We start from the raw sequence: 21,693 nt of genomic DNA on the forward strand, positions 1-21,693 counted from the left end.
AGCTTGTTTGTTTTGGGACTTGTTTTTCTCTAGTTCAAAGAGAGAGAAAGCTAACAATACTCTTTTGATGTCACAGCACTTCTAAGGTGTTTTCTCCTTTTTTTCCTTTCTTCTCCTCCCCACTTCACTCACTCACTCACACACACACAAACACACACACACACACACACACACACACACACACACACACACACACACACACACATTCTGCAATCTTGCTAAGTAGATACACTCACTAATTAGAAGTTTGGATTAGATAGAATTGTTTGGCATTAGTTGGAAGAAAAAATAAATGAAGGTTACCTGTGAATAATACATAATTATATTGTAGGAGTCCTTAATGAGTAATTCCTTGTTAGTTCTTTGAGATACATTTTAAAACTGAACCACTATAGTTTACATACCTCTGAGATTTGTAAACAAATTTTAGAGTCTGGTAGGATAACAGGAACTGTTCCATATATCAATAAGGTGAGATAGCAACAGGACTACAGACAGAAAAATCATTATGAACTGTTAGACCTTAAAGAAAAGAAGCTAGCTGATTATATTTGGGGGACAGCTGAGGAAGGGAAGGGAATAGATTTTTATATAGCACCTTTTTGTGGTTACAATCAAAGCAATTTACATATTATACACAGGTACTTATTTTGTAACTGGGAGCATTAAAGGGTTAGGTGACTTGCCCGGAATGACAAGGATATACAGTGGAAATTAACACAGGTCTCCTGAGGACCGATGATCATAACCCCCACATTGTTCTGAACAGTGCGGTAAAAATACTGGCAGATCAGTGTAGGGAATGAACTCCCCAATGATGAATGCTATAAACAAGCAATTTTAGGTGCGTTATTAGCATTGATCATAGGGGGACTTCTGTAGTGCAGTGCATGTGCTCAAGACACAATCCTCCTGTAGAAAAGGTTTGACAGGTCCAAGCCTGTCAATCCTATACCCTTTTGGTCCAGTGGACCTCAAGACCCCCTACCCCTAAACATAAAAGCCCCCCCCCCTTCAGCAATACCAAAAAATCTTGTCGTCCAGTGGGACCCTTACTAGACCCCCAACCACCTGAGGGCTAGCATGATAGCCTAGTGGTGGGCCCACCCATCCTACCCAATCATACCTCAAAACAGGAGGAGGGACTAGCACTCCCTTGTTCCCTCCTCCTATGGGTGCTGCCTCAAAATGGTGGCACGCTGCCCTGCCCAGTGCATCCAAGGGTTTTTTTATATTGTCGGTGTGTGTGTGTGTACGGGTGCTTATGTGTTTTGGGGGGGAGGGGGCGACAGGGATCTGGAGGGCCACCAGATCTCCATGCCCTTGTGTTTTAGAGAGTCGTGGCCTGGAAGCATGCAAATGCATGCTGAACTGGGTCTCCCCAATGCCCTGACAAACCCTAATGCTAGATCTGAGCATTGGGAAGGAATACTAATAACCCTGTTTAGCCTGAATTTGTATGCTCATTGCATTCAGGGTCAGCAAGCTCGTACTTTCATGCGCTCACCAGCTCTGAACATTTTGTGGTAGCAAATGTGGGTTCTGGTCTGGTGTTAATAGCCTCTAGCGCCTGCATTTGCTTCTGAGCATCAGATTTGCAGGCCACCATTAGGCTACTTTACTAAGCAGCTTAAAAGGGCTTATCATGGGGCATGCTGAGGTGTCCTGTGCAGTGGCGTAGCAAGGGGGGCTGCCACCCGGGGCAGGGCGGTTCGCCGTTGCACCCCCCAGGGTGCAGCACGATGACCCCCCCCCCTCGGCGCATCGACACCCCTCCTCCCGACCCAGTGCCTACCTTCCTCCGTGCAACCAGCTCCCTACCTTTAAAAAAAATATCGGAATCCGAGGCAAGGCGCAGCGTCTCGCGCCTGCACGGAAAAGATATGTGGACTGTCTCATCGGACCTTCTTTCGCTCTGTCTGTCCCGCCCTTGCAGAAATAGGAAGTTGCGTCAGCAGAGGGCGGGAAAGATAGAGCGAGGGAAGGCCCGATGAGACAGTCCACATTTCTTTTACATGCAGGCACGAGGCGCTGCGCCTCGCTTCAGATTCCGATATTTTTTTTAAAGGTAGGGAGCTGGTTTGATGGAGGAGGGTAGGCACTGGGTTGGGGGGGTGTCATCGTGCTGCACCCGGGGGGGGGGGGGGAGCTGGCAGGGAGCGCCCCCCCCCCTTGCTACGCCACTAGTTCTGTGGTATTTTTGCAATCTGTGTGTGTAAATCACGTGCTAATTTTTTTTATTTTTTTTTTTTGCAGTGGGGGGAAGTCTGGAGGTGGAGAGTGAGAATTTTTGTGCTAATCAGTTAGTGCATCTGCATTACCATTCTGTAAATAATTAGTGTGTGTTTAGCACATTAGCCCCTATTGCCTACAATACAGCGATAGCAAGGTCTCAACTGCTAATTTTTGTTAATGGCCACATGCTAATGGTAGTTTAATGGTATCAGTTTATTATTGAAATATGTAGCATATTTGCTGGATTATATATACACCAATATATTTGTGTATCTTTTAAAAATATATATTTGACACTGCAGCAGAGAAAATAGTCTCATTCCAAAAGCCCTCTTCCCTCTCCCTTTGGGGCCTCACCTTGCCTTTTCTCATTCCTCAAAAGAAAAGACTTAAGACTGCTTTAAAGTTTTAAATTGACTCTATTCCTCTGATCAACACAACAAAGATTGGACCTAACCAGAGGATGCAAAGAGACAGACAGGTGGGAAAGGTGTGAAGAGCCCATTGAAGACAAAGACTTCAGAGGGGAGACCATAAACAGGACATTTGCTTGTCAAAGGTATACCTGCCCCTCCCATCAGCTTTCAGACATGTGCAGAAAGGAAGGACTTATAATGTGGTCATGTGAACAGACTACATTAACCACAATGCCTTGCAAAATATCCAGGACATGCACACACCATGCTTCTCTGCTAACATTATAAAAGGCCTGGAAACAGCCCAGCTCGTCCTCTTGGGACCTGCCTCCTCTTGGGACCTGCCTCTTCTTGGGACCTGCTGCTCTCTTTGGGGTCTGCTGATGCCTTGCTCCTGAAACATGTGCTCATCAATCAGCTGGACCACAGCATGCTTGTAACAAGGACTTGTAAGTTAACCAACTGCTACTTTGTTCTATTTGATGCACAGATTACCTGTAAAGATCTCTTAAAACCTACCTCTCGTGTGCAAGTGTATATTAAATCAATCTTTTTGAAGCTGAAAATATGGTCTCTTTGTGTTCTGAATATATATATACTTAATTTATTTAATTTATTGCAATTATCACTTTTGGTGATTGGTGGAGAAATTAATATCCTAAAACTTATAAATACAGCGCTTGCTCTTAAATTATAAACAGTAGCGAGTTGCTCTCGAGCTATTTTCCCCAAAATAAATAATTTCTTGTAACAGTAGGATTAGCATATATTTAAACAAATCACTGTAGAGTATAATATATGTCAGTGACGATCCTAGATCGGCTGCCACCCAGGGCGGATCGCCGATGCGCACCCCCCTCGAATGCAGCATGACCCCCCGCTGGTGAAATGACACCCTCCATGGCGCATCAAACCCCCCCCCCCCCCACCGGGTGCATCTTTAGCTGCGGGGAGCAACAGCGTGGCTCTCGGCTCCACTGGCTCCCTGCTCCTCTGCCCTGGAACAGGAAGTAACCTGTTCCGGGGCAGAAGGAGCAGGGAACCAGTGGAGCCGGCGGGTGGGAGGCACTCTCCCAGTAGCGTGCACCCGGAGCGGACCGCCCCCACCGCCCCACCCTTGATACGCCGCTGATATATGTTGCTAATATATTCCTTTAAAATAAAAAAGAAAAAACACAAAAAGGAGGAAAAGACCTCAACAGGCCCAGGTGCTCAAGTGAACTTGTCGCTAACGTACTCCCAACATTCAATGAGCCATTATGTCATCATTGGCTAAAAACCTCCACAAATGTATTTTTATCCTTTGTTTTGAAGAAGAAGACAAAACACAGCTGCCCATCTCCCTTGAAAACGCCAGAGGGCAAAACAGGTCCTCATCGGGAGTTATGTTACCAGGAGTTAAGCAGCCGGATCATACAAGAAGCTAAGTTACTGTATTTACATATTTTTGTGTTTTGTTCACATATTTGGATGAACACAATGTGATGTTTTTGAGTATTAAAAAAGTATAAAAATACATTTGTGGAGGATTTTGGCCAGTGATGACATAATGGCCTGTTGAGTTCACCCGGGTCTGTTGAGGTCTTTCCCTCCTTTTTTTTTTTTTTTTTAAGTTTTTATTTTGAGGGAATCAATTAGCAACATATATTATACTCTACAGTGATTGGTTTGAAGAGGTTTTGAAGTTCGGTAGAAGAGTTTTTTTAGCATAAGCATTAATTCAGAAAATGAAATACCAGCCATTTTCCAGCTGCACTAACATTACCTTAGCACATGGGTAAAACCTATGTAAACCTTTTAGTACAATTTTGTAAAAAGACCCTTGGTGGTTTCTACTTTTTTTTTTCAAAATGTACTAAAGTTCTGAATAGCAGGAAGATGGCTGGAAAAATTATGCCAGCAAAACTGCCACCATTGTCATTACTTTTATCTCTGACCAGAAAGATATCCTGATTGATCATACAGCACCAGTTCAATATGAAAGATGTCTGTAGCTGGATTGCCTCAGAAACAGGTAGCAAAACTAAATACCCTATCTGGTGCTCTCCAACAGGTCTGTTCCCAGTTGACTTCTATCCAGGCTCAGCGTCAGCCCGCCCCGGCGGCCTCCAGGCCGGGGGAGACTTTTTCAGGACCCCGGTTTCCCGAACCTTCGCGGTTCGATGGGACCCCTGCAAACTGTAGGGGTTTTTTGAACCAGTGTATTATGTATTTTGATATGCAGCCGGGGGCGTTCCCCTCGGAGAGGATGAAAGTGGCATACATTATTTCCTTACTTACCGGTCCGGTCTTGGCCTGGGCGTCTCCTCTCTGTGAGCAATGGGACCCTCTTCTGTCCGATTTGGGAGTTTCTGCACCAGTTTCGACTGGTATTTGATGTTCCAGGAAGAACGTCCTCGGCCGCTGCTGAATTGTTGCGGATATAACAGGGAGATGGATACGTGGGAGCATATGCTGTCCAGTTCCGAACCTTAGCCACCGAAGTGCGATGGAACCAGGAGGTCCTCTCTGCAATTTTCTGGCAGGGTCTCCAGGGGTGCATTAAGGATGAGTTGGCGGGACGGGACCTTCTGGTTCCGCTGGACGCCTTGATCGCACTATGCATCCGAGTAGACACGCGGTTTCAGGAGAGAGCCCGGGATTGGGCTTCTCATCAGTCAGCCCCTAGATCTGGCGCCCGGGTCAGGCGAACCTCATCCTCTAAGGTACCAGGTGGTAGCCGGGGAGGGACATCCGAAGAACCTATGATCATCGGACGACAGCGCCTAACTGAGGCCGAGAGAGCTCATCGGCGGTGCAACAAATTGTGCCTGTATTGTGGAGAGGCCGGCCATTTCATCCAAGCCTGCACTACCCGGCCGGGAAACGCCGGCACCAAGACCCTGTGAGGGGAATGGTCTTGGGTCACTCTGCTCCCCTCCCCAACAACTTGATTACCCTTCCAGTCATCCTGCGGTGGCAGGAGTTTGTGGTGCCTGTGCCTGAAGTGGGAATTGAACTCAGTTCCTCAGTTCCCCAGGACCAAAGTCCACCACCCTAACCACTAGGCCACTCCTCCACTCTCCGGGAAAACCTGCAGAAAGGATTTATTCGACTATCCTCCTCTCCTGCAGGAGCTGGGTTCTTTTTTGTAAGCAAAAAGGATGGATCCCTCAGGCCGTGTATTGATTACCGGGGCCTGAATGCTATTACCGTTAAAAATCGGTATCCTCTGCCTTTGATCTCGGAGCTCTTCGATAGGTTCCAGGGAGCCCGAGTCTTTACCAAGCTAGGCTTGCGGGGGGCCTACAACTTAATTCGTATCCGCCAGGGGGATGAGTGGAAAGCCGCATTCAACACCCATGAGGGGCATTTCGAGTATCTAGTTATGCCTTTCGGACTATGTATTGCCCCTGCGGTCTTCCAGGACTTCATCAACTTCGTGCTTCAGGACCTCCTATACTCCTCTGTAATAGTTGATTTGGACGACATTTTAATCTTCTCCAGGTCACCCCAGGAATATGTCTCTTTCATCCGGCTTCAACGGCTGAGACAACACCGGTTGTTTGCAAAACTGAGCAAGTGTGCTTTCCATCAGCAAGTCATTCCATTCCTCGGATACATCATCTCCGCAGAGGGTCTCCAGATGGATCCCGAGAAGTTACAGGCCATCCGGGACTGGCCTAAACCCCAGGGCCTCAAGGCACTGCAGTGGTTCCTGGGGTTCACAAATTACTATCGTCAGTTTATCTTGCATTACTCCTAGGTCACCGCGCCCCTGACCGCTCTTACCAGGAAGGGTGCTGATGCCCGGAATTGGCCTCCGGAGGCGCATGAAGCCTTCTCCACCTCTGAAAAAGGCATTTGTTTCTGCTCCCATCCTCCGCAGTCCCGACCCCAGCAAACCATTCTTTGTGGAGGTGGATGCGTCCTCATTAGGGGCCGGTGCTATCTTGTCTCGGGCAACACCCACTGGGAAACGGCTCCCTTGCTTCTTCTTCTCCCGCAAATTTACCCCTGCGGAGCGGAATTACACAGTAGGGGACAGAGAACTCCTGGCCTTGAAGCTCGCCCTCCAAGAATGGAGGTATTTGTTGAAGAGCGCGGAACACATGTTTACCGTGATCACCGATCACAAAAATTTGTTGTATTTACAAGAAGCTAAGAGGCTGAATCCTTGACAGGTCCGCTGGTCACTGTTTTTTGCTGGATTCCATTTCCGGCTAGTGTTCCATCCCGCGGAGAAGAATATACAATCGGATGCTCTTTTTCGGGCTTTTGAAGCACATGAGGACCCCGAGGAACCTCATCCAATGTTGGATCCAGCCTGCGTGGCCTCCGTGCCGGTTGCCACCTCCACCGTGAAAGCTTTTGTGCCTCCACGGAATCGGAGAGGAGTGATGCACTGGGCCCATACCTCCGCTTTCGCTGGACATTTTGGTTTCCACAAGACCTTGCACCTGATCGCCCGTGAGTATCAGTGGCCTTGGATGGCTCAGGATGTCCTGCATTATGTCTCTTCGTGCCCCACTTGTGCCTGGGTTAAATCTGTGGTTGGAAGACCATGGGGAAAGTTACAACCATTACCTGTGCCCCGACAGCCCTGGGAGGAGCTCTCCATGGACTTCATTACTGACCTTCCTTGCTCCCAGGGGCATACAGTAATCTGGGTGGTGGTAGACCAGTTCTCCAGAATGGCCCACTTTGTTCCATTGAAAGCACTATCCTCAGCCACCACCTTGGCTTCCCAATTCATCCAGCACATCTTCAGGCTCCACAGATTACCAGTCCGGATTATCAGCGACCGAGGGTCACAGTTCACCTCTCGGTTTTGGAGGGAGTTGTGCACTGCCTTGGGAATCACAACTCATTTCTCCTCTGCCTACCATCCCCAAACCAATGGGATGGTAGAAAGAATCAACCAGACCCTCAAGGCTTTCCTCCGAGCTTTCACCAACGATCGGCAGGACAACTGGTCTTTACTCCTGCTGTGGGCGGAATTCGCGTACAATAACAGCCTGCACTTGGCCTCCAAGATGTCACCTTTCTTCGTGGTGTATGGTCGGCACCCACGGCTTCCGTCACCTCTGCCCATGGATCAGACCATTCCACACTTGCAGCAGGCCCTTTTAGACATGCGTGGGACCTGGAGGAAAGTTCAAGAGCAATTACAGCGGGCGGTCACCAAGTACAAGCAGTTCGCTGACCAGCAGCGACGCACCACGCTGGTATTACAAACCGGGCAGAAGGTTTGGTTGAACACTAAGTACTTGAGACTCCGGTAGCCCTCACGGAGGTTTGCACCACGGTTCATTGGGCCTTTTCCTGTCCAATCCTGTCTAGGCGCGGTCACTTACCGCCTGCACCTACCAATTATCCTGCGAGTACATAATGCCTTCCACGTCTCGTTGTTGAAACCTTTTTTGAGGTCCAAGTGGCATCCCTGCCAGGGAAAATTGAAGGTTCCGGAGTCAGAACTGGATCCGGAGTACAAGGTCGAGGAGATCGTGGATTCCAAGTGGCAGAGGGGAAAGTTATTCTATCTGTTGTCTTAGAAACATTTCAGTCCTGAGGACAATTTATGGGAACCAGCCACCAATGTACATGCTCCAGAATTGGTACAAGACTTCCATGCCCGTCATCCCTCTAAACCTGGACCGGGAAGAAGGAGGGGGCTTCGGGGGGGGGATACTGTCACGTCCCTCACCTGGAGCCTGCTCCCCATGGTCTGGCCGCTCTCTGTCTCCGCCTGCCTAGCACAGAGTGGCGGTCAGACAGGTGGACTAGCGCTCCGCACCTCGCTCCTCTCTCCTCTTGCCTTGCCGGCGCTGGGGCCGGCACCGGCACGGAGTTCCGGCTGCATGGGGAGAATTGGCCATTTTGGGGCTCGCCGGCGTTCGTGGGCGTCACCTCCATCCAGGTGCGGAGCTCGGAAGGCTTAGCCGCGCCTCCTGGTCCCTCCATATTGGCCAGGTGCGGTTGGTCTCCGTCTCTGTCGGCCGGCTACTAATCCTGATTGGCCGGCCTTGATGACGTGGGTCGCAGGGTCTCCCATCGTCCTGCCTCCTGCCAGCTGATTCTCGTTTCCCAAATTGGAGGGGCTACTTAAGGAGCTGGAAAACGCTGCTACTTGTTTCGGCTTCTACTCACAGAGGACTCATGCTTCCATGTGTGGTATCTTGACTTCGCTCTTGTCTAACCTGCCCAGACTTCTGCTGGTTCCTGACAACTCTGTGCTCGCTGCTTGCCCAGACTTCTGCAGGTTCCTGACAATTCTCTGCTCGCTGCCTGCCCAGACTTCTGCTGGTTCCTGACAATTCTCTGCTCGCTGCCTGCCCAGACTTCTGCTGGTTCCTGACAACTCTCTGCTTGCTGCCTTCCCAGACTTCTGCTGGTTCCTGACAATCCTCTGCTCATTGCCTGCCCAGACTTCTGCTGGTTCCTGTCAACTCTTTGCTCGCTGCCTGCCCAGACTTCTGCTGGTTCTTGACAACTCTCTGCTTGCTGTCTGTAGCCTGGCCCGGCCTCCAGGACTCTGTCATTTGTGGCCAGTCCGCCAACCCCTGCAGTTCTGGAAGTCCTGTTGGCCACCTGCACCTGGAGGCTCAACCCTTGGGGAACGGCGGTCGCTGCAGGTGAAGAATTGGGGTTGTTCGGCTATCCCTTGGAGGGCTGGTGTCTACTGTCACTTCATCCCTCCGGCTGGACCTAAGGGCTCACGGAATCTCCACACAAGACAGTATCTGAGATTCTCGGTCAGAAAAGGACAAGTGAGACCCCAGATCCAGAAGGTAGAGGCAAACACCCAGGTGCCAGTACCCCAGATGAAGAAACAAGTATGAGCTTTCCTGGGCCTCATCAGTTATTACTTCTGTTTTAGTTCAGAGTTTGCTGAGAAAGTAGAACTGCTAACCCACCTCCTACAGAAGAAGGCTCCGAAACAGATGCACTAGACCAAAAAGCTAAATGTGGCCTTCCAAACCCTAAAGAGGGACATTTGTTTAGAGCTGGTGCTGGCCAGACTTCAACCAGCCCTTCATTGTGCAGACTGATTCGTCAGAGTTTGGTCTCAGGGCTGTTCTAGCCCGAGGAAGTGGACAGGGAAAGAGCATCTGGTAGCCTACATTATTCAGAAGCTGTTCCTGAGAGCGAAGAAATATGCAATGTAGGGTTGATCTGAGGAGGGTAGACACTATACTGCCCCTCATCCTTAAGGACAGTCCCTCAGATAGCCTTAGCCGCCCTAAACCCATTAGTCCCATCCAGGGAGGAAGTGAGACAGGATAGGTGGAGTCGAAGGTACAGGAAAGAGTAAGTATAAAAGATAGGGCCAGACTAGGGTTAAGGAGACCCAAAAAAGGAAGAATAGAAGTCCCATCTTATGCCTCTACAACCTGTATCTAGCAACTGTGACCTGGCTGAGGTAAGTCAACTTTTTGAATGGAGACTTGTAAGCCTTGCTCTGAGGTCTGGCTGGAGGCAGACTTGAAAACTGAGGCCCTCATGATCAAAAGCAAACTCTGGCGCTAGAGGCTGTTAACGTCATACTAGCGCCAGAGTTTGCAGCCGACCCATGATCAGAGCCCTCGAGCGCCTGGAACAGCGCACTCGAGGGCTCTCAGCGCAAGTAGCATGCAAATGCATGCTAAACAGGGCTTCTAGTGCAATTAGCTTGCAAATGCATGCTAATTGGCACTTAACGCATTCATCCCCAATGATCAGCGACCAGCGCGCCAAAGATTGGGTCGCTGGCCGCAGCAAAATCAACGCCAGCTCCGAGCTGGCGTTAGATTTTGCGGATCATTGGGGAGGAATGGTGAGCCCTGTCCAGCATGCAGTTGCATGCTGGCAGGCCCCCCTTCCCCCCCAAGGCAAACGTGAACGGGGGGCAGGAGGTCCGGTGGACCTCCGGTCCCCCCGATGATCCCCCCCCCCAATGTTCATGGAGGGCTGGAGATCCGGTGGGTCTCCAGCCCTCTAAACCCCCAAAAATCGTTGATTGGCCGCCAAAGATTGGGTCGCTGGCCGCAGCAAAATCAACGCCAGCTCTCAGCTGGCGTTAAATTTTGCAGATCATTGGGGAGGAATGGTGAGCCCTGTCCAGCATGCAGTTGCATGCTGGCAGGCCCCCCTTCCCCCCCAAGGCAAACACGAATGGGGGGCTGGAGGTCCCCCCGACGATCCCCCCCCCCAATGCTCACGGAGGGCTGGAGATCCGGTAGGTCTCCAGCCCCCGAAACCCCCAGAAATAGTTGATTGGCTGCCTCCGGCCAAATCCTCCCCCAGCGTTCTCCTTAGATTCCCTGGTGGTCCGTGGTGTGCTGTGGTGTCGTGCCGGCCCCCCTACCTTTTGTTGGAGGAGGGACGCAGCCTGCCTGCCTTCCTCCTCTTCTAGTCAGTCGATGCCCAAAATGGCGGCGCCCAGCACCGCCCACTGCATCCTGGGATGTACTGGGCGGGGCTACAGACCATGTAAGGGAGCGATTCCCTTACATGGTCTGTAGCCCTGCCCAGCGCATCCCAGGATTCAATTGGCGGGGCTGGGCGCCGCCATTTTGGGCGTCGACTGACTGGAAGAGGAGGGAGGCAGGCAGGCTGCGTCCCTCCTCCAACAAAAGGTAGGGGGGCCAGGAGGGGGCCAGGGGTTGTCATGACACCACAGCACCTACCACCACACCACAGCACACCACGGACCACCAGGAAATCTAAGGACAACGCTGGGGGGATGGATCACAGTGGGAGATCCTTTGGCCGGAGGCGGCCAATCAATGATTTCTGGGGGTATCGGGGGCTGGAGACCCACCGATCCTTCAGCCCCCCCCCCCCCCCGTCGGTGGGTGGGAGGGTAGGAGAGAGTTTGGCCGGCGGCGGCCATGAAGTTTTCTGGGGATTTGGGGGGGGGGGGCCTCGTTGCTCGGGCTCGGGGCAGGCTGTTTGACAGGTTTGGACTTTTGACAGCCCAGACCTGTCAAACAAGTGCGGGAGGATTGTGCTGAGCGCATGCTCGGCACAATTCTCCCGCACTTTAAACATGATAATCAAAGATAATAGCGCTGCTTAGATTTGCATGCATTATTTTTGATCATTGATGCAGAAAAGCCCTGCGCTGTCCCAGCGCTATTTTTAGGGCACTGTTTGGAACAGCGCAGGGCTTTTGATCATCTGCCCATTAGAAAGAAAATGATAGAGAAAAAACATAAGAACTCACAGGCTGTGTTTGGGGAGTGACAGCCACCAGCCACAGACTGTGTTTTGGGCCTTTCAAGCCTAGTTAAAACTGTATTTGCTGAACTAAAAGAGACTTCTCACCTTTTGTTCATGGTCCTGTGATGTAACAGGCTTCAGGTTTTCTGTTAACAAAAAACTTGTTTCATTTTTACACCTTTGTCCAGCTGTGTTATTTCGCAGGCCTTCCCTCAACCCTAACTTGTGGTATCACACATTTCTTTCCTGAAAAAACTTGCACTCATTTAAGAGAACCTTAGCTGTTCTCCAGATCCAAATTTTTAATAAGGATCAAATACTTCTGACTAAAATCCATGGTAGCTGTTTATGTTTAAAGCCAAATGGCATTTGTGTGTATCATGATGATATTTGCTAGTTGGTGGCAAAGAGGGGCATAATCGAATGTTGCCGGCAAAATAGATCGCCGGCGATCTATTTTGGCAGCGGCGCAACAGCTGGCTGGAACCGTATTATCAAAAAAGATGGCCGGCCATCTTTTTTTTTCGATAATACGGTTTACCTGGCCAAATGCCAGAGTTCGCCGGGTTTCAGATCGCTGGTTTTGTTTGTCAGCGATAATGGAAAAAAATGCCGGCCATCTCAAACCTGGCGAAATCCAAGGCGTTTAGTCATGGGAGGAGCCAGCATTTGTAGTGCACTGGTCCCCCTCACATGCCAGGACACCAACTGGGCACCCTAGGGGGCACTTCTAAAAATGTTTAAAAAATACACAAATAGCTCCCAGGTGCATAGCTCCCTTACTTTGGGTGCTGAGCCCCACAAATCCCCCCCAAACTCACTCCCCACAACTCTACACCATTACCATAGCCCTTATGGGTAAAAGGGGGCACCTACATGTGGGTACAGTGGGTTTGGGGGGGGGGGGGTTGGAGGGCTCAACACTTAGCACCACAAGTGTAACAGCTAGGGGGGGGGGGGATGGACCTGGGTCTGCCTGCCTGAAGTACACTGCACCCATTAAACACTGCTCCAGGGACCTGCATACTGCTGACAGGGAACTGGGTATGACATTTGAGACTGGCATACAGGCTGGTAAAAAAAGGTTTTTATTTTTTCAGTGTGGGAGGGGGTTGGTGACCACTGGGGGACTATGGGGAGATCATCCCCATTCCCTCCAGTGGTTATCTGGTCAGTTGGGACACCTTTTTGAGACTCGGTCGTGAAAATAAAAGGACCAAGTAAACCCGGCAAAATACTGATTAACGCAGCTTTTTTTCCATTATAGGCGAAAGCCGACCATCTGGTAGCCACGCCCATGTCTGCCCATGCCCCGCCTTCGCTACGCCACCGACACGCCCCTTGAACTTTTGCCAGCGTAGCGACGGGAAAGCGGCGATGGTGTAAAAAAAGCCACTTTCGATTATACCGATTTCGCTGCTTTTGAGAGATCGCCGGTCATCTCCCGATTTATGTCGGAAAATGGCCGGCGATCACTTTCGAAAATAAGCCTTAAAGTCATTTAGATAGGGGGGCCAGCTTGGCTGTAGGCTTATTGCAAATTTATTCAGGAAGATATACCCTAAATTATATTAAGAATGGTAAAGTTTTGATAGAGGTATGCAGAAAAGAAGCTTTTTGAAACACATAACTAGGCTCGTTGTATTCTATATTGGTTTCTGGGCACTCAGGTGCTGTCACGGTCTCAGGCTCTCAGACACTGGACTAATGTAAGCCCTTGGGCTGCTGACGAGGAGCGGCAGCAGCAGGCAAAACCCTCCAACTCAGACTGGACAGGATACAGGATTCTCAAGCAGGATTCAGGAACCAGCGTGACTGGAACAGGACTTCACTTGCGCTTGACCGCCATTCCCTAGGGGTTGAGCACCTAGGTGCAGGCAGCCGGCAGGACTTACTGAATGGAGTGGATCAAGACAAACTTGACTAGACAGGGTACAGGATACAGGGTCTCAAATAGGCAGGAAACAAACACAAGCTGGGCTAGAACAGGGTTCCAGGTACAGGGTCTCAAACAGGCAGGAAACAACCACAAGCTTGGCTAGAACAGGGTTCAAGGTACAGGGTCTCAAACAGGCAGGAAACAAACACAAGGGTCACAACCAGAAGGGAAAGGAAGCCAAAAGCAGACAGGGAAGGAGCAATCAGGACTGGATTCAAGACAGGATTCAGGAGACTCAAACAGGCAAGGAATACAGACTAGGGGTTGAGCACCTAGGTGCAGGCAGCCAGCAGGACTTACTGAATGGAGTGGATCAAGACAAACTTGACTAGACAGGGTACAGGATACAGGGTCTCAAATAGGCAGGAAACAAACACAAGGTGGGCTAGAACAGGGTTCCAGGTACAGGGTCTCAAACAGGCAGGAAACAACCACAAGCTTGACTAGAACAGGGTTCAAGGTACAGGGTCTCAAACAGGCAGGAAACAAACACAAGGGTCACAACCAGAAGGGAAAGGAAGACAAATGCATATCAGTTCAGTTGGAAGTAGCAGATAAATGGGTAAGTGTTTGCTTTATTTCTGTTGATCTTGCACACGTTTGGAATATGTAGGGAGTCTAGTTGTGATCTCATTGAAACGTACTAGATGTTGTTTTTAAAGATTGAGTGCTTGCAGTGCTCTCTCTGCTGTTACATTTTTGTGAGAAGTTTTTAATTCAGTGAACTGTTACCTGCCTTAGCAGTAATGTGGACAGGTTATTTATTCCTAGAGTTTTCGGTTTTGAAAGCATTGTGTTTATACCCATTTGTAAGCTTTTATTAATTTAGATCATCAGTTTTGTAACCTTTATGAACATTTCACAATTAAGCACTGTTTATTTTAAAATCTGGCTCTCCAATGTAAAATATCTGGCCCTTTAAGATACTTGCAATGTGCTTGGAGATGACCTTTAACCTTATGATGATGCTATATGAGTCATGGGTCTCAGAAGCTAGTAATGGTAATGCATATCAGTTTAGTTGGAAGTAGCAGATAAGTGGGTAAGTGTTTGCTTTATTTCTGTTCATCTTGCACATCTTTGGAATATGTAGGGAGTCTAGCTGTGATCTGATGGAGACCTACTAGATGTTGCTTTTAAGATTGAGTGCTTGCAGTGCTTCCTCTGTTGTTATATTTTTGTGAGAAGTCTTTTATTCAGTGAACTGTTTCCTGCCTCTAGCAGTAATGTGGACTGGTTATTTATTTCTAAGGAGGTTTTTTGGTTTTGTGTTAAGAATATCAGTGGAGAAACTAGAATGTCTAGAGTCTTTTATAAGTTTTGTGCACATTTAGATATGCTTCTTGTCTGATGATATTTTTATTTTAATTTTTTTGTTTTTATATCTGTGTAGATCTAGATTTTTGGAACTACTAGTGTGTATGATATATTTACATACACCTTTGATAGGTATGTATAAAGAAATTTCTTTCCCTCTTCATTGAAATGTTTTGATTCTAATTGTATGATCTTAACATTTTTTATTGAGAGTTATAAATGTGATATGAGTAATTGTAGATGTTCTGATAAAAATTTTATGTGATGTATGATTTTAATGATAATTATAAATATTTGTTTTACAGATGATATCATGTATGTCTATACATGTTTTTTTAGAACTCTTAAAGGATTGTTTTATATATGTTGAATCTCTCTCTTTTTTATATAATTGCCTTTTATTAGTTGAATCATGCTTATGACATTGTTAATATGTATGGTTATACATGTTTTTATACTTGTGTTTTGTTTTTATAGTTTATACCCCTGTCGCAGCCTGAGGGCGAAACGTGGCCACGTCGGGTATTGTTCCAATAAATACATTTGATTCCACTGCTTTGTTGTTTTTTTATCAACTGTTTTGTAAGCAGTTGTGTGCCTTTTGTTTTTTTTTGTTTTGTACTGCTTATCCCAGAAATAGTGGATTTTCCCCAAGTCCATTTAATAACGGTCTATGGACTTTTCATTCAGGAAGCCATCCAAACCTTTTTTAAACTCCGCTAAGCTAACCACCTTTACCACATTCTGTGGCAACGAATTCCAGAGTTTAATTACACATTGAGCTCCTTGTGACTCTGGGCAAGTCACTTAACCCTCCATTGCCCCATGTAAGCCGCATTGAGCCTGCCATGAGTGGGAAAGCGCGGGGTACAAATGTAACAAAAAAAAATTTGAGCGAAGAAAATGTTTCTCCGATTCGTTTTAAATTTACTACATTGTAGCTTCATCGCATGCCCCCTAGTCCTACTATTTTTGGAAAGCATGAACAGACGCTTCACATATACATTTTGCCTGTAGGCTATTGTGAAAAACAAAACAGTGAAGCCAAAGATGTTTTGATCATCACAAAAAGTTTAATAAGGAAATGCCATGTTTTCACAAACGAATGAACATGGAGAAAGAGAGAGAGAGAGAGAGAGAGAGAGAGAGAGAGAGAGATGTTTTTGGTTAATTGGAAGTACAACACTGCTGATTTGTATCTTTCATTGCAGCATCTTCACTTCTTGCATTTTCTCACAGGGCCTTGGCAACATTTGTTTTGGGAATATGAACCTACAGCAAATTAAAGAAAAGTCAGAATTAAAGATGAATGAAGCACATGACATTTTGTTATAAATAACTTATTTCTCTGCTCATATTTAGCCTGATTGTCAATGGGTGTAATGATCTCTGTAAAATTATTTCAGGGACCTAGGAGGCATTTCTATGACTGGGCTCCTTGAGGTAGGCACACTGATGCTGAGTGCCAATTCTATAACATCATCTGTGCACGAAGATACAGTTATAGAATACTAGCTAAGCCTGCATTGACATACTTGAGTAATGCCAGGTCAATGGTAGGTATAAACATCCATGTGTTTCCTAATCTGCAGATCACTTACAGTGTTCTATAAGTTACGCTCATAACTTGGAGATCTGCCCATGCCCCTCCCATGTTTGCCACTTGCAGTTACTGCACGTTAATGTACATTTATCCTATTTATTTACTAGCGCTTACTGTTCTTATTATTGTGCCAATTATTTTGGCACTTATGAACATATGGCACATGTAACTAACATGTGCACTTATAGAATTGACCTTTTACTATAACTTGATGAGTAAGGAATATGCTAAAATATATTTAGGTGTCCATTTACAAAGCAGCGGTACTGCTGGCTCACCAGGTTAGCGAGGGATCCCCTAACGCCTCCTAAATAGGTGGTGGTAAGGGCTCCCTCTGGAAATGGCCGCACGGCAAGATGCAGACATGTTATCGAGCAGGTGAAATGTCTGTATTTGCAGTATAGGCCATATTGCTGCTGGGTTTGTCCTCCTATTTTGTAAAGGCATGTAGGTATGTATTTGGTTTTATTAAATAGGACCAAAATAGGCACCATTCTACCTTATTAACTTAGATGCCCTGTAATAAAATTACTCCTGACATAACTAATGAAAAATGAGTTGTTGATCTAAGTCCAGATCTCAAGAGAAAGTGCCCATATCACAAAACTCATTTGTGATTCTCTAGAAAAGAATATGTCAAGAAGTAAATCACTGGCTTCCTCAAATTTGAAATATCATGTGATGATCAGCTAAGCTATTTATAAGTTATTTATTTATTAGTGCATTTATCACTTTTGGGGGAATTTTTTCATACTGTGAAGTGCAGAATTGCACAGAATTCCCCTTCCCTTCAGAATAAGAACATAAGAATGGCCATATTTTCTACCATGTGTTTTAGATATGCATCAAAAATGGAATTACTGCCCGGAGTACGTGCTAGCTGGGTGGGAGTTGCAATTTCACGCGCATTGGATGTGCGTAGTCACCTACGTACCTTAGTTAAAGGGCCCCTCTGTTTTCTATTTGTTTCTTTTTAGAATGTCATTCTGGTGGCACATTTGAAGAAATACGTGTGTATATCCTACAGTCCTAATCAAGTAAATAAACTTTATTGATAAGGTAAACTCCTCTTTAAAAAGTGCCTGACACAGGCTATGTTTCGCCCAAAAGGGCTGCGTCAGGGGCTCTATAAGACTGTGTACATACACAACAATAGTGAAATTATATATCTCAGTTGCCACCAAATGTAATAAATGGACAAAAACCTACACTCTATCAGTTACTGGAAGCTGGTTTTGTCCTTGACGTTGCCTGTATGCTGTTTGTTAGCCTGCAGCTGTGTCTTAGTTTTTTGTCCATTTATTACATTTGGTGGCAACTAAGATATGTCATTTCACAATTGTTGTGTATGTACACACTCTTATAAAGCCCCTGACGCAGCCCTTTTGGGTGAAACACAGCCTGTGTCGGGCACTTTTTATTGAGGTGTTTACCATATCATTGAAGTTTGTTTACTTGATCTGCTCTGATTGGTTTACACGTTGGATTTTGCGGATTATCTGTCTTCTTGTTTTCTGGGTCTATCCCACAGTCCTATACACAGCTTAAAAAAAGGCTTCATGTTCCACGGGCCCTTGGTAAAATTGGCTGAAAACTGTGAATGTCCCATTTTCTGCATTCCACTGCTGACCTAGATACCTTATGGAAAAAAGGGTTTCACATTTGCAATTTTACATACCTACAGAACGGTAATACGAATACTGATTATTCTGTGGGCAGCACTGGACGGGCTTGCAGGCTGAAATTAAGAATAGAATAACAAATGTTGAAAACAGGCCTTTATTATATTTCCTAATTTTCAGCCATATCTAGCTTTGTGTACTAAGGGCCCGTTTCACTAAGGCACACTTGTGTTTTTAGCGCATGCTAAAAATAAACGTGCGCTAAATGCTAGAGACACCTATCTTTTCTTATGCACACTTTTAGCATTTAGTGCATGCTAGTAATTAGCATGCGCTAAAATCACTAGCATACCTTTGTAAAAGACTCCCTAAATTCTGATCATACAGCCACTGTTCCCTGAGTCCTCCACCTACAGTCCTTCCAGTAGGGGGTGCTGTTTCAACATCACATTATCAATCTTGAGGGACAGGCATGTTCTTTAGGACTCCAGGGAACCTGCCTGTCCCTAGCGATTGAAAACACAGTATTGAAGCATCACCCACTACTGAAGAAATGCAGTTGAAGGACCCGGGTTCAGCTTAGAGGGAACAGTATATAAAGCTATGATCTCTATAGGAATGAACTTTATTTATTAGTATCCTTTTTGCCTATTGTTCAACTGATTTATTTTTATTTTTGTTTTCTTTTGTAAATTCTTTATTGGATATAAACCAGAACAAAACCAGATACAGTTGGCCACTGAAAATAAACTTTTTTTTTAATGTAGAAATTTTACCTCTTACTAACATTGATAATATTTGTTTAATAATCAACCTATAACCTGATAGATTTAAAGTGTTAATTAGTCTATCCTTCAAAAGTGACTCCATTAAATAACCCCCTTTAGAGTTAGGTTGACAGGCTTGTTGTTGTCAGCATTGTCATTATTACCATATTAAAGTGGGGGCTTCTGTCCACCTCTGGGTCTCTGCAAACCCTCCTGGATTCAACAAATTGTTCAATGCAACTGTCAGTGGTATTGCCAGAATCTTTCTAAACTCTTATAATATCTGACATTGTATCCCATTTGACTCATTTGCTTGTTTGTTTTTTATTTTACTACATTTCTGCAACTCCAATGAATAATGTTGCATCTTCCTCATTTTTGAATAAAAAAGTGGTATATTAAAAGCATTACCCACTAACCAATCACTTTTCTATGGGGTTCCTCTAGTCACTTTTTTGGTGCACAGTAACCAAAACATTTCTACTTTTTCCTTATCATCACTCACACTATCCACTTTGCTGCTTCTTTTGTGGAAATTTCTACAAACATAAAAAGAAGGTCAATGATGTCTGAAACATTGTCAATGTTCAAGGTAACAATTAGAGTATGAACATATCAGGAGTGGAGGAGTAGCCTTGTTATTAGAACAGCAAGCTGACAACCATGGAATGGAGGATTCAAATTCTACTTTTGTTCCTTGTGATCTTGGGTGACTCACTTAACCCTCCCTTGCCTCAACTACAAAATTAGACTATAATCTCTCTGGGAACAGAGAAATACCTCCTGTATGGCAGTCAATCCCACCTGGAGCATCTATTGAAAGGTGTGTGTTAAATCCAATTAAGTTTGTAATCATTAATAAAATGACTTATTCCCATATTATTAACAAGGCATTATGCCAATACGGAAGAGCACAAAGTACTGGGAAATGAGAGAAATAAATTATGGAAATTCTAGAAACTAAAGATGTAAAACATAGTAATAACAGAAAGAAAGAAGAGAAGAAAAAGAGTTAACCTATGAAGTACTTTTGTTTATGTTTAAGTCTGGTATTTTGGGGTGGCAACATGAGCAACTGTCCTAGTCTCTTATGCTATAGGGGACCCGCAAGCCACAAGCTGAAGGAAATATAGCCTGCAGGTGTGCTTTGGGGGACGCTTTCCTGGTTTCAGCCCTGGGCCTTGCATTTCTAGCACCAGTTCTCTTTATTGTATAATGATCTGACCCTACAGCTAAGGACTAGGAAGAAATATAAACATTCTCTGAACATTTATAGAGACGGGACTTCATAGAAAAAAAACTGGAAAATAACTAGATAATCAAGTGTTAAAAAAATGTAGGTTTTCCCACTCGCATTCTTTATGATTTTGGACAAATCACTTTACCCTCTATTGCCTCGGATACAACGTAGATCAGGTGTATTCACCACAGTAATTGAGGGCAACCAACATGTCAGGCTTTCACTAGTGTATTACTTCCATTTTATGCAAATCTCTCATGCATATTCTAGAACTACTACAACTTATCAATTCTATAGCGCTATAAGGCATACGCAGCGCTGTACACCATACATGAAAAGACAGTCGCTGCTCAAAGAGCTCACAATCTAACTAGGACAGACAAACAGACAGAACAACTAAGAGGGATAGCCTGAAAACCTGACCCATTGGTAGCCATTGATGACTGGGAGTGAACACCACTCACTTAGACTGTGAGCCCATTTGAGAAGAGAACAAACTCATGTACTTGAACTTTAACTCTTCTTGAGCTTGGATTTGGAAAAAGTGAGTACTAAATCTGAAGTCCAAACTTCTGAATAGTTATAAACTGGATTTTAATTTTATGATTTTTTTTTTACAGTTCTGACTGCTTGGTATACCCTGGCACATTTCATTGATAATTTTTGGTTTGAAGTTGGCTTATATGCAATAATGCAAATGGTAGCTGCCACCCTCAAATTATAGAGTTCAGATGATTACAAAGCAGATAAGGATCATAAAAGATATAATTTCCAGTATTATCAGACTGAAGCATTACTTACGATTATTACATGGGTCTTGTCTACAACATGGATCCTGGACTGGATAGCAGTCTGGGCTGGGAGGACAGCATTGTCTTTGACGGCCCCAATATGCCATTCTTGATTTCTGGTACGGTAGTGCCTTGAAGAAAGACGTGAAGAGTGACAATGAGCTCTACTCCTGACATGAACTTGATCTATTTATACAGGAGTCTATCAGGAAGTTTTTTACAGTACCAATAGTATGTCTGCTGGAGACTAGTAATTACAATATAATTGCAGAGATACCAGTCATTTTTTAGCAATGCAGTTTTGTTGTTGAAAATCAGGGTGTTTCTGATGCAGATCAGCCCTTGCAAATAGCGGCCAAAAAAGCAAACAGGATGCTAGGAATTATTATGAAAGGGATGGTAAATAAGACCAACAATATTATAATGGCTCTGTTATCACTCCATGGTGCAACCTCATCTTGAGTACTGTGTTCAGTTCTGGTTCTCGTATCTCAAAAATGATATAGCGGAATTAGACTGTACAGCGCTGCGTAACCCTAGTAGCGCTCTAGAAATGTTAAGTAATAGTAGACAAGGTTCA

General features: G+C 45.7%; 1 long non-coding RNA gene across 1 annotated transcript; it reads right to left on the reverse strand.

The window, feature by feature from the left end:
* Positions 1-16,143: 16,143 nt before the first annotated feature.
* Positions 16,144-21,282, reverse strand: LOC115459267. The gene is made up of 3 exons (XR_003940244.1): positions 21,124-21,282; positions 18,372-18,431; positions 16,144-16,362 (listed from the first exon to the last, which is right to left on the reverse strand). It is a non-coding gene; the product is annotated as an uncharacterized LOC115459267 (long non-coding RNA).
* Positions 21,283-21,693: the final 411 nt, after the last annotated feature.

The sequence above is a fragment of the Microcaecilia unicolor genome, unplaced genomic scaffold (assembly GCF_901765095.1).
Source record: "Microcaecilia unicolor unplaced genomic scaffold, aMicUni1.1, whole genome shotgun sequence".
Lineage (NCBI taxonomy): Eukaryota > Metazoa > Chordata > Amphibia > Gymnophiona > Siphonopidae > Microcaecilia > Microcaecilia unicolor.